This window comes from Acinonyx jubatus, chromosome A2 (assembly GCF_027475565.1).
Source record: "Acinonyx jubatus isolate Ajub_Pintada_27869175 chromosome A2, VMU_Ajub_asm_v1.0, whole genome shotgun sequence".
Lineage (NCBI taxonomy): Eukaryota > Metazoa > Chordata > Mammalia > Carnivora > Felidae > Acinonyx > Acinonyx jubatus.
The window spans coordinates 156,031,203-156,045,521 of NC_069383.1; positions in this window are offsets into that span (position 1 = coordinate 156,031,203).

Consider the following 14,319-nt stretch of genomic DNA (forward strand, 5'->3'; position numbering starts at 1 on the left):
TCCTTGCCCTGTAGGGCTCAGACCACTGAGAAAACTTCCCACACTTCCTCCCCTCCTTGGTTGGGGGCAGACCCCTGGCACTGAGATGCGCCAGCCATTGTCTCACTGTTGATTCATGGATCCTCAAACCACCCGTGAGGTAGGGAATTCTTGCTACCTCCTTTTACCAGATGGGGAAACTGAGGCTCGGTGTGATTCCCTTGCGGCCCAAAGCCACAGGAGATCAAACCGGGTCGGGGTTATACCAAAAGCGCTGCTCCGGAGTGTAACGGGGTAATAATCCCAGCTGCCTCGTGCGCCAGAGCAGGGTTACTGCATCCTGCAACGTGGACTCCATTTTAACGATGAGCAAACTGAGGCAACGAGCACCTAACTCGAGAGTGAGAGGCTGGGCCCGGGTTCGAACCGAACCCGAGAGCTGGGGCCTTGCTCGGCCGCTTCCCCACGGGCCTCGGGCGCCCGCTTGGGGGCTGGGACGCCCCCGCCGCCGGGCCCCTCCGGCCGCCGGGCCGGCAGAAGCCGGGCCGCCCGCCAGGCTGCCGGGCGAGTTGCCCGGCCGCATCACGCCGCTGTGAGTCACCGCGCGCGCCGGCCCCGCCCCCCGCGCTAACAAACAGCGCGTTGCCGGGCAACCGCCGCCGGGAGCCCGCCCCGTCCGCCCCGGAGAGCAGGGTTCGAGCCTCTCGCCGGATGGACGCTGCGCGGGGCTTTGGGAGCGGCGGCCTTTCCGAGATTGAGGACTCTGATCGGGCCTGCGGTCCTGGTGGGCGCAGACACGAGGGCGCAAGAGACAGCTGCGGTTCAATGAGGGTCGGGGGACAGAGGGTGTGTCGCCGCAAGCCGGACCCTCCCTCGGGCCTGTGGAGTCCGGTGCCAGGATCAGGGGATGGCACGATGTACTTGCTGTGGGGTGAGAAGAGCCCTGAGGAGCTGGACCAGGGAGTGGAAACCATTTTTGTAGAGGGACTTAGGGTGCCTGCCTGGGGTTGGGGGGATCAGGAGGAGGGGATTTGGGCTTCTCATCCCCACCCCCACCCCCCAAAGGAGCTAACACTGAATACATTCTGTGTTCCAAGCTGCTCTACACACGTGTGTGCCTATGGATATTAACTAATGTTCACAATAGCCCTCTGACGGCTCGCAGGTATTATGCCCATTTTACAGATGGGGAAACTGAGGCACAGGCACATTTCTTCGCCAGAGGATGCAGAACTCCGAGCTTGACCGCAGGCAGGGTGTCGTGGGCTCCCCCTCGCGGCAGTGGTCATATCTGGGGGAGTCTGGAGCATAGGTCTGAGCTCACGGTTCGGGTGGGACCTGCAAGAGTGTGGTGGGGGCTGCAGAGAAGACAGTTGAAGGCCTTGGCCTCCAGAGGCTATGCCAGGCTAGTTGAGGCCACGGAGAAGTTTCCCAGGAGTCAGCATCACTTCATTCCAGCTCCCCAGGACCCCATAATGGGTACCACCGACTGGGGCGCCTGGATGGCTCATTCGGTGTAGCGTCCGACTTCGGCTCAGGTCATGATCTCCCGGTTGGTGAGTTCCAGACCCACGTGGGCTTCTGTGCTGACAGCTCAGAGCCTGGAGCCTGCTTCGGATTCTGTGTCTCCCTCTCTCTCTGCCCCTAGCCCACTCGCATTCTGTCTCTGTCTCTCTCAAAAATAAACAAACATTAAAAAAAAAGATTTTTTTTTTTTTAACTCAAATGATTGAATAAATCACTGGGATGGTGAAGTGCGGACGCAGAAAAGTACAGGGTTCCTGGAGAGTCTAAAGTCAGAGGGTCACGGCGGGAGGGAAGGAAGCCTTCCTGGAAGAGTAATGCCCTAGGATCTGAAGGATGCTTTGCGAGCGAGCAGGCAGGTGAGTGTGAAAGGCTGGGGAGAGTGGAGATCTGACAAGCAGGGCCTGTGGTCAGAAGAGGTGGGAGACCCTGGAAGAACGGTAGGGTCTCCCCCCTAATCCCATCCCCCTGGGAAAGGGGGGATGGGAATTTTCGCAGAGTGAATGGTAGAGGGAGGAGGGAAGATGTGATTAGATTGTCTCCGGAGAAGGGGTGGAAGGGGTAAGGCCAGGAGCAAGGAGGCCAGGGAGGTGTCTGTTGGCGTGTTTTCGGGCCAGAGACGATGGCTGCCAGATTTAGCGAATACAAATACAGGAGACGCAGTTAAATTTGATTTTCGGATACAGAACAAGTGAAAAAAAAAATTTTAAGTATAATAACGTCCCCCGATATTGCCGGCGACGTAACTTACGCTACAAAGTGATTCCTTGTTTCTCTGAAAATCAGCTTCAACGGGGTGTCCTGTGTTTTATCTGGCAGGAGTACTTGAAGGTCTCAAGCCCCCTAGCCCCCCTCCTCCCCAGGGATGGCGAAAAGATAACAGCTAACAGTACTGAGCAAACGCACCTTGAGGTGAGCACTGTTATCCCATTTTACAGATAGGGAAACGGAGGCTCAGAGAGCTTTCGGTAACTTGCCTAGACAGTGAGCGAGTGACCCCCGACTGGAACCCGCGCACGTTGGTCGCACACCCCCCTCCTCCACGGGCGGGGGGGGGGGGGGGATGGGGCTTGGACACGAAGGTTCCCCTGGTTTCTGGTGGCAACAGGATCCTCAGCCCCGTCCCGCAGCCCGGGATCCGTGCCACCCCCCGGCGCCCCTCCTCCCAGGACACCGAGGCAGTGGGAGGGGCGGGAGGCGGCCTCAGGGGGGCTCCGCTCCCCGGCTGCGGCTCGGCCTCGCCCTCCTCCAGGCCGGGAGGATCCGCCGTCTGCGCCCGCCGGCAGGGGGAGGGGGAGGGTTATTTTTACCTCCCTCCAGGCAGCCGGGGCGACAGGAAGTGAGCGCGCGGCCCGCCAGATGTGGGGAGCCAGGCAGCTGGGAGCAGCCACAGCTGGACTGGCGGCCGGCCGGGGTCGGGGCGGGGGGGGGGGGCGGGGTCTGCGGGGGGCGGATCCCAGGCCTCAGGTCCCCTCTTTGTTCCCCGCCGCCCTAGCCTCGTGTCCGAGGTCCCATCTCACCCCCACCCCCCCTCCCCCCCCCCGCGCCCCGCTCATCTCGGTGGTGGCCTTGCCGTCCCCCATCTGTGCGCCGGTGCCTTCCGTGCTCACAGGCTCTCGGGTCCCGGGCGGGAGGGGGGACGCTGCTCCCCGACGTGGGGACCCCCCGAGTCCCAGCAGAGTGTGGGGGGGGGGGGAGAGACGGCCCCTCATCGGCCCCGCCTGCCACCGCCATTGTTTACCCGTCGGCTGCCTCCTAGGAAACTTAACCCGCCCGCGGTAATTTTATTTGGGAACTTCGGCCAGTTGCCATAGCAACCCCCAGTGACGTCAGAGGGGCTGGGGCCCGAAATCCCCGGGAAAGGGGGGATGGGATTAGGGGGGAGACCCCCAGGAGGGCCCCTCCTTAACCCTGCGCCTGCCAGGTCCCGGTCTGAGGGGCGAGGGCAGCCAGATGTGACACCTCTCGGGCGCCCCCATTCTGGCGCGGTGCCAGGTGAGGGTGGCAGGCCAGGCCCTGATGTCATCCGGTGCTGGGTGGGTGGTGAGTCAGTCCTCGGGTGGGGGCTGGGCCAGGCCTGGGGGCTATTCCTGTCTGACTCACCCCTCCAGTGCCCCTGAGCAACACCCAGGCGCTGCCCTAGGGATTTCAGGCGCCAGGCTGGGGGGAGGGGGTGGGGGTCCCCACAGATCCCTGGGGCCTCAGCTTCTCTCAGCCCTAGGTGGGTAGGCAAGGGCTTCCCTGGTGCTGTCACCCGGGCCGAGGGTGGCTCAATGGAAGGGTTCGTGGCAGTGAACTGGGGCCACCTGGTAACGTCGTTCCCCGGATGTGGGGAATGGCTGGAACTGGCTAGGGAGGGGGCAGGTGGTGGGATCCCTGCTCCGTCCACAACACAGCCCGTCACTAGGGCGATGGGAGGCAGGGGCCCTGACTGGCACGGAGGAGCACACGCGCGCCAGGGGGGCTGGGCTGGGAGGAGCCACCCTAACCACAGTGACGTGGGACTTCCTCGGCAGGGCCTGTTTGATGTCTCTGTGTGCAGCGTTGCCATGGGGCCCGGCAGGCAGCCGTGCGTGTGAGCTGGGGTGACCTATGGGGCGGCTGGGTCTGTCAGGGTCCCTTGACCCAGCACCCCCCTTCCCGGGCCCACAGGACTGCATGTACCTGGTGTACCTCCGGGCACTCGCTTATCCAACTTTTACCCCATCCTGGGCCCTGGGCCGGGACATTCCTCATCTCATCTCAGAGCCTTGGCGTAACTGCAAACTGCACGTTTTCAATATAAGGAAACTGAGGTTCAGAGAGGTGTGGTCACTTGGCCAACGATATTCAGCCAGAAAGTTGGGGAGCAAAGACTTGAAATTCAGTTCTTCCAGCCTGCTCCCCTCGTCCGTCCATCACATTGTTCTCCTCATTGTTTCTCAAATACCCCAGGCATGTTTCTGCCTCGGGACCTTTGCACTGGCTGTTCCCTCCACCTTGAACTTCTCCTCCAGATGTCTGGACGGCTCCTCCTTCACCTCTTGGAAGTCTTTGTTCAAGTGTCACCTGGTCTTCATGCAGCCTGTCCTGAACTGGCCCCCACCTCCTCAGCCCCCTTCTATTTTCCCTTAGCGTGGATCACCCAACACACAATATATCTTTATACCTATCTGTTTTGTGTGTGTTCCCTACAGATGTCAGTCCCATGAGGGCAAAGCTTTTTTTTCTGGCTTGTTCTCTGCTGTGGTCTCCGGTGCCCAGAACAGTGCCTGGCACACAGCAGGCACTCAGCGAATGTTTGAAGAACGAACAGACGGGCGTGTGTGTGATCCCTATGCCACTTGACCACTTGAGCTGGCCTCACCCTGGCCCTGTCCCCCTATCCCTCCCTGTCGTGACAAAGGATCCGTTGGCTAGTTTGGAGAACTCCTATCCCTGTTGGCTGCTGTCCCTGGGTAAACTGGCCAACTCAGGACCAGGGCGTACGGGGCAAGCACTGGGGGATCCAGAGGGAGAGCTGGCGGCACCTGAGGTCCCTCCAAGCTTAGTGAGCTGGGTCGTCTGGGGTTATAAAAGGCCTTGGCACAGATATCCCTGGAGGACAGCATGGAGGAGGCATTTCTGCTAAATGTGTGCCCAACTGGACTAATGCCAGGCGAGGGATGGTTCTGGATGGGAGGCTTGTTCTGGGGTCCGAAGGAAGCATTCTGGAGGCGCAGCGTAGGGGGGGGGGCGGTTGTAATTTGGCCACTTTCTATTTGGTCTGTTTCTGAAATGACAAGCCTGTGTGTGTGTCTCCACAGGGAGACCCTGGATTCTGAGAACTCCATTGCCCTGCGCTTAGCTGCTCAGGAGGCCATGTGGCAAGTACCCCACCCCTCTCTGGGCCCCACCCCGAGTCGGGGAATTCTGTGCCACCCCAAATCTTCCCCCAGGGCCCCACAGGCTGCTCTGCCCCCTCCTGCCCCAACCTGCCAGATCCTGCAGCTTGGGCCAGCCTGCCCCTTGGGCCCCACAGAGAAGAAAGACCCAGGAACCCCCCAGGCTGGGTCCCATGGGATGGGAACTAGGTGTGGCTTCCACCGGCTTCTTCCAATTCCCACTAAGATCCAAGGTGGGAGCCGGCTGAGCTGAACTGAGGAGGAAATGGAGAACTCGGGAGGAATTCTGGGGTACGAGGTGACCCAGAGGCATCCAACCAGCCCCTATGGTCCCCTGCCTGGGCCTGCTGCTGGGTCCCCACTCCCCAGCGTTACCCTTACTTCCCAGGAGTTGGGTGGTGAACAATCTGACCCCCCCACCCCCAATTATATGACTTGGGAAATGTTGGGAGTGGGGGGGGGGGAAACGGCCCCCAAAGCAATGCCCACACAGCTCTGTGTGTGTGTGTTCACAGACACACAGCCAGAGGAGGGTCCTCTGGCTCCAGAACCCCTCGCGCCATGGCACCATAGGGGTGGCCGTGGTGGCGATCTGGCGCCATCGGCCCCTGTCCCATCTTGGAGAGGGTGAAGTGGCAGTTAGGCATGCCCAAGGAGGCTGTCTTGGCGGTAGAGGGCACCCCGCCCCTCCTTTGGTTAGTTTTGTTCCTGGCCCCCCACCTGGGCACAAGGCCAGGCCCCAAGGCAGGGCCCCGTCCTGGGGAACAATGCCTCCGTGTTTCTCCCGGTGGAGGGGAGGCCGGTGGAGGATGTGGTGGGACAGACGCAGGCAGGGAAGGAGGGAGGGATCCAGGGAGGGACTCTATCCCAGGAGACTCCAGTAGCTGGGGAGTTTCCCAGAGCCCCTGGGTGGGTGGGGGATGGGGATGCTGGGAAGCCAGAGCCGGGAGGCAACCTTGATCCAGGGACCACCTGGACTGGGGTCGGAGGCTTCCATGGCAGCAGGAGAGGGTTGGATGGGATAAAAGGAGGGACTTCCTGGGGCTGGAGAAGGCACTGAGGGACTGGAGGAAGTGGGGATTGGTGTTTGGCAGGAGCCCAGACGCCCAGGCCCGTGCCTCCCAAGGAAGGGTACATACACAGCAGAAGTATGTCCTCCGTCTGGCGCCATTTCTCCCCCCCCCCCCCTTCCCCATCTCCCCTGCCCCTGCCCACGGCCTCCAGCGTTTCTCTTCCTGCGCAGGGGCAGGACTTTGCCAAGAGGGGTTTGGGGGTGCGAGGGGCATTAGGACCCCTGCTTCTGTCCTTCCTCCCGCAGGGAGAGCCTAAGCTTAAAATCTGGGGCTGCTTCTCGAGTCCAGGACCCGGAGGGGGGAAGCTGGGCTGGGTTTGGGGGCCCAGGTGGAGTCGGGACAAGGAGGGAGAAAGTTGGGGCTGAGTTGGGGGACCAGAGAGAGAAAGTGGGGGCGGACCGGCTCCGGGGGCACATGACGGCGGCGCCCGCCCCGCCCCGCGCCCGCCCCCTGTCCGGCCCGGGGGGAGGAGACGGGAAGGTTTTAAAAGCGATTCGGCCCCGCGGCGGGCCGGCCAGTGAGTGGGATGGAGCCGGGCCCGCGACCGACCCCGGCCCGTCTCGGGTCCGCCGCCCGCCCGCGTCTCTGCCGCCGGGCCCGGGGCGGCGGCCGGAGCCCCCGAGTGCCGGCTCCCCTCCCCCGCGGGTGAGTCGGGGAGGGAACCGGGAGGGAGGCGGCGGCGCCGCGGCGACGGCGGCAACTTTTCTGCGCCGGACTCGTGGGCGGAGTGGGGGGGGTGCGCCCGGCGGGTCCCCAGCGCTTGGAGAGGGGGAGGGCGCCGCCCCGCCGCCGGTGGCTCTGTGTGTGGGGGGGGGGGGTGCAGCGGGGATCGTGCATCTGGCGGCGGCGGTGGCGGCAGAGTCCCGGGGCGCCCCCTACGGAGCGGGGGAAGGGCAGCCCAACATTTACCCCCTCCCCAGGAGACCCCTGGCCACTCCCCCCACCGGAGACCCTTGAGAGCGTGGTGGGGAGGGCGGGTCCCATAGTCACGGGGGCAGGTCCAGGTGGGCCGGGAGTCAGCGGCAGGGTGGGAAGGGGGAGGGCATATGCCCGGGCTGGGGTGGGGAGGGATGGATACACACGGGTACCTGGGCTCCTAGGGTGCCTCTCAGGGCTTTGGTGGGGATGGGGCTGGAGGAGTGGGTGGGTGGGGGTCTCCCAGAGTTCCGTGGATGGCGGGTGACACGGTGGTTCAAGTTCTTGACATGTCCAAGGAGTGGAGGGAAGGCCTTCCATTGAGCAGATGGGCTTGGGGGCCCCAAGGTGTAGCCCCAGCTTGGTGGAGATTGGGGCACCCCTCCCCTCCCTCTTGGCTCCTCCGGGCCCAGGAGAGAGGAGCTCATTCAAGGTTGCTTAGGAAGGGGGCCAGGTGTGGGAGATTCCTGGAGGGATGACTCCCCAGTCCCGTGCTCCGAGAGCGGCCCGCAGTCCTCATGCCCTTGGGCTGCAGGCCCCTGACTAAAACCTGAACCTTGTATTCTAGCCCCACACTGACCTCTGACCCCAGCACTGGACTTGACTGCCACCAGAGCCCCCAGCCCTACACTGCCTTGCCTATTCAGCCCAGCCAGGCCCAGCCAGACCCAGTGGCCTCCCGAATGCCTTGAAGGTGCAGTTGGCTCTCTTGTCACCTGCCCCGTTCCTGCCCCAGTCCTAACCAGCTGCTTGCTCACGATGACGGGTGCCGTGTGAGGTTAAAGCTGGGGGGCGGTGTGGGACCCCTGGCATGAAGGCTGTCCTCTGGCAGCTCTTCCCATGCCCGCCAGAGCTGGAGGGCAGTACCCGACAGGTGCCCCGGCTTAGAGGCGAGGTGATGTGGGACACACCCTGTCCGCTCGCCCACGCACCCTGCCCGGGCCGGCCCCTGCGCATGTGTTCACACGCCGCAGTCCCGGGAAGGCACGTCCTGGGAAGGCACGGGCCCTGGGGCCTGGTGCCAGCTCCGTCCTAGCTCCCAGAAGGGCACCCGTTGCCCTCTGCCCTTGCAGGATGTCCTCTGGGAGCTCCTTCGAGACCCCAACTGGCAGGCCTCGTCTGTGGGCCCAGAGGGGGCCCTAAAATAGCTGCCGGCCTAGCCCAGGGCTGGCACGCGGAGCACATGCGTGACAGGGCGTGTCCAGGGGGGTCGGGCCTGTCTGTGCTAGCCCGGCCTCCAAGTCTCTGCAGACCCTTGCTCACTGGAGAGAAATCTCGGAGGCGGATGCTCCAGGGGTCCTCCCAGGGCCCCCGTACCAACCTGTGCCTGTTGTAAGCGGAGGCCAGATGTTCTGCGCTGGCCGCAGCTGCTGAGCAGCCCCTGTCGCTAGTGCAGTCCCAGGGTAACTGGCATCATGGTCCGGGTGGGTGTAAGTGGGGTGACCTGCTTCCTATGGGCCCAGGTGGCACTTGGATATACCTTAAAGCATTTTTTCAGAGTGTGCCCTTCACCTTGGGAAGCTGAGCGGAGGGGCTCTGTTTTCGGTGAAGAATACTGCTGGGAACGCTGGGTGGTCGCAAAAAGACACCTTCCTGCCCCTCGCTGGGCTGTCTGGCCAGCCCTTTTCCACTCTGGATACGCTTTCTGCCAGGAGCAGACCTGGCTTTCCTTTAGATTTGCTGCATGACCTTGGGCCCGGCCCTGAATTCCTCTGGGCCTCGGTTTCTCCGTCTGTAAATGGGGAGCACCAGAAAACAAGCGGAAGAGAGTGCATTTCCCCTCCTTGTCGCGGGCACTCGCCTTCAGATCCCTTTTGGGGCACCCTGGCCACCTTCCCTCCTGCCATCAGGTGTCCTGGGTGGACAAGGAAATGTGTTGGAAAAGGCTGGTCACCTGGAGAGGTCGTACACGGAGGGCAGCGGGCGTAGGCGTGTGGGAATCCTTGGGCAGAGAAGGACGCCGCCATGCTGGGCACGGCTGAGTCATGCTCCAGCAGCGCCTTGCCCCAGGGTGCTGGAGCTGGCGCCACCCTGGGTGTGGTCACTGAGCTGTGGCCCTGGGCAGAGCAGGCCTGGGTGGTCTGGGATGGGGGGCCTGGGTGGTGAGCGGCCAGGAAGCTGACTTCTGAGACTTGAAGACCTTTGGCCTTCCCCTGGCCTGGGTCTGGCATCACCATCCAGGACTGTGGTCACCCACGCCCTTAGAATGCCTTGAGGATCCTGGGGACCCCTCAGCCTTGGGCCTGGGAGTTTTGGGGGTGCTGAGGAAGGAGGACAAGGCCCAGAAGCCCGTGATTCGCCTCGAGGCTGGCGGCCCCCCTGCAAAAGTCAGGCCAGGGCTACGATGGGGACGTATGGGGACAAGGCAAGAGGTGAACATGGCAATAGGGTGTGCCCCTCAGTTAAGGGCTCTCGGTGTGGATGTTGGGGGGGCCCCTGGGAATTCCGTGACTGATCCTAGGGGGATTGAAGTTTAAGGCAGGGGTTGGAGTGTGGTGTGGTGTGGCTGGGCACAGTGGGGGCTGGGATGTGACTTGCACGGTTCCCCTATTTATAACAAGTGATTCAGTCCTCACTTACTCACCCCTTCCTGGGCCTGCCCCCTCCCCCCGGCCCTGGGTGGGCAGTGGGGGCCCACCCACTTGCCACTGTCCTGCCTGCCTCCACCCAGGTGCCAGCCTCTGAGCGTCGCCCGTCGGGATGGTTGTTACGGTTGCTGTGTTGGGATCAGGGTAATGGATGGGGGGCTGGTGGTCAGGCGGCACTTGGCCGAGCAGCCCAGGTTGGCGGCTGGCTCTGGGCCCGGCCCAGGGAGCCTCTGCGGAGAGTCTAGGCCCATTAGGCAAAGCGTTAGTGACAGGCTGGGAGGGCGGGCGGTGGCGGGCAGGGCGGGGCCTGCAGCCCTTGGTATTTTCCGATCCCAGCTGCTCCGAGAGGGTGGAAAGTATTTGGGGACCAGGCTTGGGGGCGGTGGTGGTGGCGCCCCCGGCGGAAGCTGCCCCTGATTCATTCTTGGAGCATGGGGTTGGGGGGTGGTGACAGTAAGCCTGCCTGCTTGTGTCTCGTGCCTCCACGCCCTGTACTCAGGCATACATACATACATCCGTGTGGCTTGGGGCCTGCTCTGCTTCTCCGGCCCAGGGGCCCATCTTCCCCCCACGCCTCCAGCTGCCAAGGACTTGGCCCTCCCTGGACACCCATCTCCCATGAGCCTGAGAGGCACACCTTTGGTAACAGGGGTCCCGGCTCCTGGGCACCTGCACGGCAGCGCCCCATCCATGAGAGACCCAGGCCTTTTGTGCCTTTGGGGATGGGGAGTGGCCTTGGCCCCGGCCTGGGGCTCTGTGCAGGGGAAACCCCACAGGAAACGGGCCTGGCCAAATGGCCGCCCTTCCCGTTCTCGTCCCTGGGACACGAATGTGCTGTCTCACTTCCGGAGGCGGCCCAGGGAGGCCGGCCGCCCTGCAGGGCCTTGTCTGCTCCCGGTTGGTGCCCCCAGACCCTGAGGGGACAGGGCTGGGGCCTGATGGGAAAGCCGGTGGCCACTGTGTGTGTGTGTGTGTGTGTGTGTGTGTGTGCCCCCGGGCGCGTCTGTATGTATGCGAGGGGTCGGGGAACAGAGCAGGACATCTCTTAACACCTGTCTCCCAGTGACGGGCGCCACCATATGTGGGTGCCAGGGTCCCACCAGTGTTTGGAATCTTCACTGCCACTGTCTTTTCTGTTTCTGCCTGATGATGACAGCATGGCCCCATTCTAATTACATGTACCACTTGTGAGATCCTTACCAGGGCATTATCTCTGCTTTGTGGATGGGGAGAGGGAGGCCCAGAGGGGTTGAGTGGCTTTCTAGGAGTCACCCAGCTAGGATGCTACAGAACCAGGGTTCAGAGCTGCCCAGACTGGCTCCAGAGTTGGGGTCTTCTGGCCAAAGGGCTCTTATCATTAAGGAGAGCTCCGTTTACGACATGCAGGCTGGTGTCATGGGCTTGTGATCATGCAGTTCACGGGGTCTCCCCTGCTCGGAAGGACCTGAGCTTGGGTTAATGCTCTTCTGTCAGCGTCTTGAAATTCGCAAGTTGTGAAGAAGGGACCCCCCAATTTCATTTTGCACTGAGCACTGACAATCGTGTAAGGCGGTCCTGGTGCTGGGTGCTTGTGAATGACATACGCTCTTGGTGAAGCCTCCCTGTGCTGTGCGGTTGAGGCCCTGGGCTGTTTTACAGATGGGGAAACTGAGGCTTGGAGGGCATTTGGGAAACTGCAGAGTGGAGATTTGCACCTTGGGCCTACGTCCGGTGCTCTGGGGATGTGTGTGCCCACGGGAAGAGCTGGGTACCCGCTGTCGGCATCCGCTCTGATGGGGTGCAGGCTAAGGCTTGGCCACTGAGGAGACGGGGCCACGGGAGGGGGGAGAGGCCCTGGTGGTTTCCTCCTGCCCTTCAGGCTTCTAGGAAGTGGCGCCAGCTGGGGTGAGATCACTTCCTCACCCCCGCCTGCCCGCCACCCCATCGACTTCCTCTCCTCATGGCCCCGTTTAGCCTGCCCGGGGCTTACTGGGGGGGGGGGGGGCGGGAAAAGGGGGGGAACCTGGCTCTGGAAGTCCCTGCAGCCCTCTTAGCTCAGAGGGATCCTTGGAGCATCTCTACCTCTCCGGGCCTGGGCCTGAGCGTGTGGCTGCGGTGGGGGCGTCCAGCCTGGTGGTCCAGCATTGCCTTCAGCCACCGCCGTGTGTGGGGAGAGGGCTTTCCTACCAGGCCTCAGCGGGGACGTGGAGCACAGATGTCTTCAAATCTCATTTACCTCCTTTGCTCTCTCTCCCCCCCCCCCCACCCTCAGGTGCCAACCTCCGGTCCCACCCGGTGCCCCCCAACCCCTGTGCCATGGCCGGCTGGGGTTCCTGGGGATGGGATTTGCTGCCTGTCACAAATCACATTGCCAGGGATTTCCAACCGACCCTGAGCCCTGCCTCTGGGGCTGCCGCCACCGCCTTCGCTGCTGAGGACGCTGCCCGGGGATAGGGCCGGGGATGGGAGGCCGAGAGGCCCCCCCCCCCCCGCCCCCTGCTGCCTGTGTCTGGCCTGGGGAGCAGGGCTTAGCTGCTTGTGAGCAGAGTCCACACCAAGTCGTGTTCACAGTGGCTAAGTTCCGCCCCCCGGGACCCCGCCTCCTCTGGCCCTGCCGCCTGCCTGTCCCACTGTCCGGGCCTCCCTGGGCTCTGCCTCCCGTGCCTACTGAGCTGAAACACAGTTGATTTGTGCAGACTGGCTCAGTTCAGCAGGAACAGGAGTCGAGCCCCCTCGAAGCCTGTGCAGCCTGCCTTCCTCGGGTGGGCTGATTCCTAGGGGAAGAGCTGAGGACCCAGACCCAGACCTGTGTTGGGCGGAGGGACTTGGGGGAGGGGTAATATAGCCTGGAATGGGGTGGCTGGACCCAGCTGTCTGCTGTAGGCGCCCTCCTCCAACTCTGTACTTGGGGGTCCTGCCCCCTGCACAGTCCTACTTCCGGCTGAGGCTGGGCAGAACTCCTAGGGAGAATGGGCAGGTGGGTGGGTGGCCCTCCCACTAGAAAGGGAAGCCATCTGGGTCCCTATCCCCTCCCAGTAACCCTCCCAGCCTGGAGCCTTGGCCTTTTCTCTCCCAGGCCTGGTGGGACGTGGGCCAGGCCTGTACCTTCCCAGCAGCCAGTTACTCAAGAGGAAGCTGCCCTGGGCCCCCAGACCGTTAAATGCCAACTCCAGCTTCCGGAACCAGGCTGGCCTGACCTGAGTGTGCCTGGCCTCTTCTCCCTGAACCCTGCAGCGTCCTAACTTTGGGGGTGTGGGGAGAGCTGTGACACTCTCCGGGCACGTGGAGCAGGGAGCAAGGTCCCTTGTGGGCCCAGAAAGGACACAGGTGGGCCTGTTGAGTCCGCCGGTGGCCCTGCAGTGCACCTGCTACTACAAGACCTGAGACTGTCCAGTATCAGATGGGATGGACTCTGAGTGCGACCAGGCAGAGAGAAGCCCCCTAGGCTGTCAGGGCTGGCCCAGGGTACCCTTTCACCCAGGGATAGGGGCATACTTCAGCTCGGGGCAGGGTCTGTGCTGCGTGTTGCTGCTGTCCAATTAAATAAAACCTGCCTCCTACCTCATTCCTGAAGGTCTGGTAGTTTGTGATTTACTCCCTTCCTCCTGTCGCTGGAGTTTTGGCTTTTCAGGTGGGAAGGACCGATGGGCTTGAATTTACTGTCCCTGCACCCTGAGCTCCTGACTTCCCAGGATCCCTATGCCTGTCCCACCTGTTGTGAGGAAGGTCGCAAGTTCAGTCACACAGGGCAGAGAAAGCTGGAAAGGTGACCTTGAGGGATGTCCTAGGATGGGGGCGGGGGGGAGGGGTGACTCTCAGGGAGGGCTGATGCAATGGCAGGGAGAGCTGTTCTAGGAAGAATCTAGATGGGGTCATAATGAGGAGTACCCCAAGCCCAGGGCCTATTGAACCCAACCTTAGGTGGCAGTGGGGGGTGACCCCGAGGGAAACGCTGGGCATTCAGAGATGGCTGGGGCCCGAGGGTCTTGAGCTGGTGATATTTGGGGGTGGCGGAGAGATAAGGGAGAATTCAGGCCTCAGGTTAGACTTGACCTGCTGGTGTCCGAGAATGCTGGCAGGGAACTCGTGCTTGAGGTGTGCGTGTGTTACGAGGGAATCCTCGGGCCCAAGGGGGACATTTTTGGATGACTTTGAGAGCTGAGGGGCCTAAGAAGGGAGCCCCAAGTCCGAGGACGGCATTTGTAGGCAGCTGAGACTGTAAGGGGTGAAGCAAATGCTCGGCACCGAGCCTGCCCCCTCTACCCTCAATCACGCCCCTAGGCGGCGCAAAAGAACACGCCGGCACATACCTGCGGGAACAGGGGAGGCGGGGCAGATGGGACCGTCTCCAATGGGCCCTCTCGGGCAGAGGCAGTGCCACGAACCAATTGCTGTGCC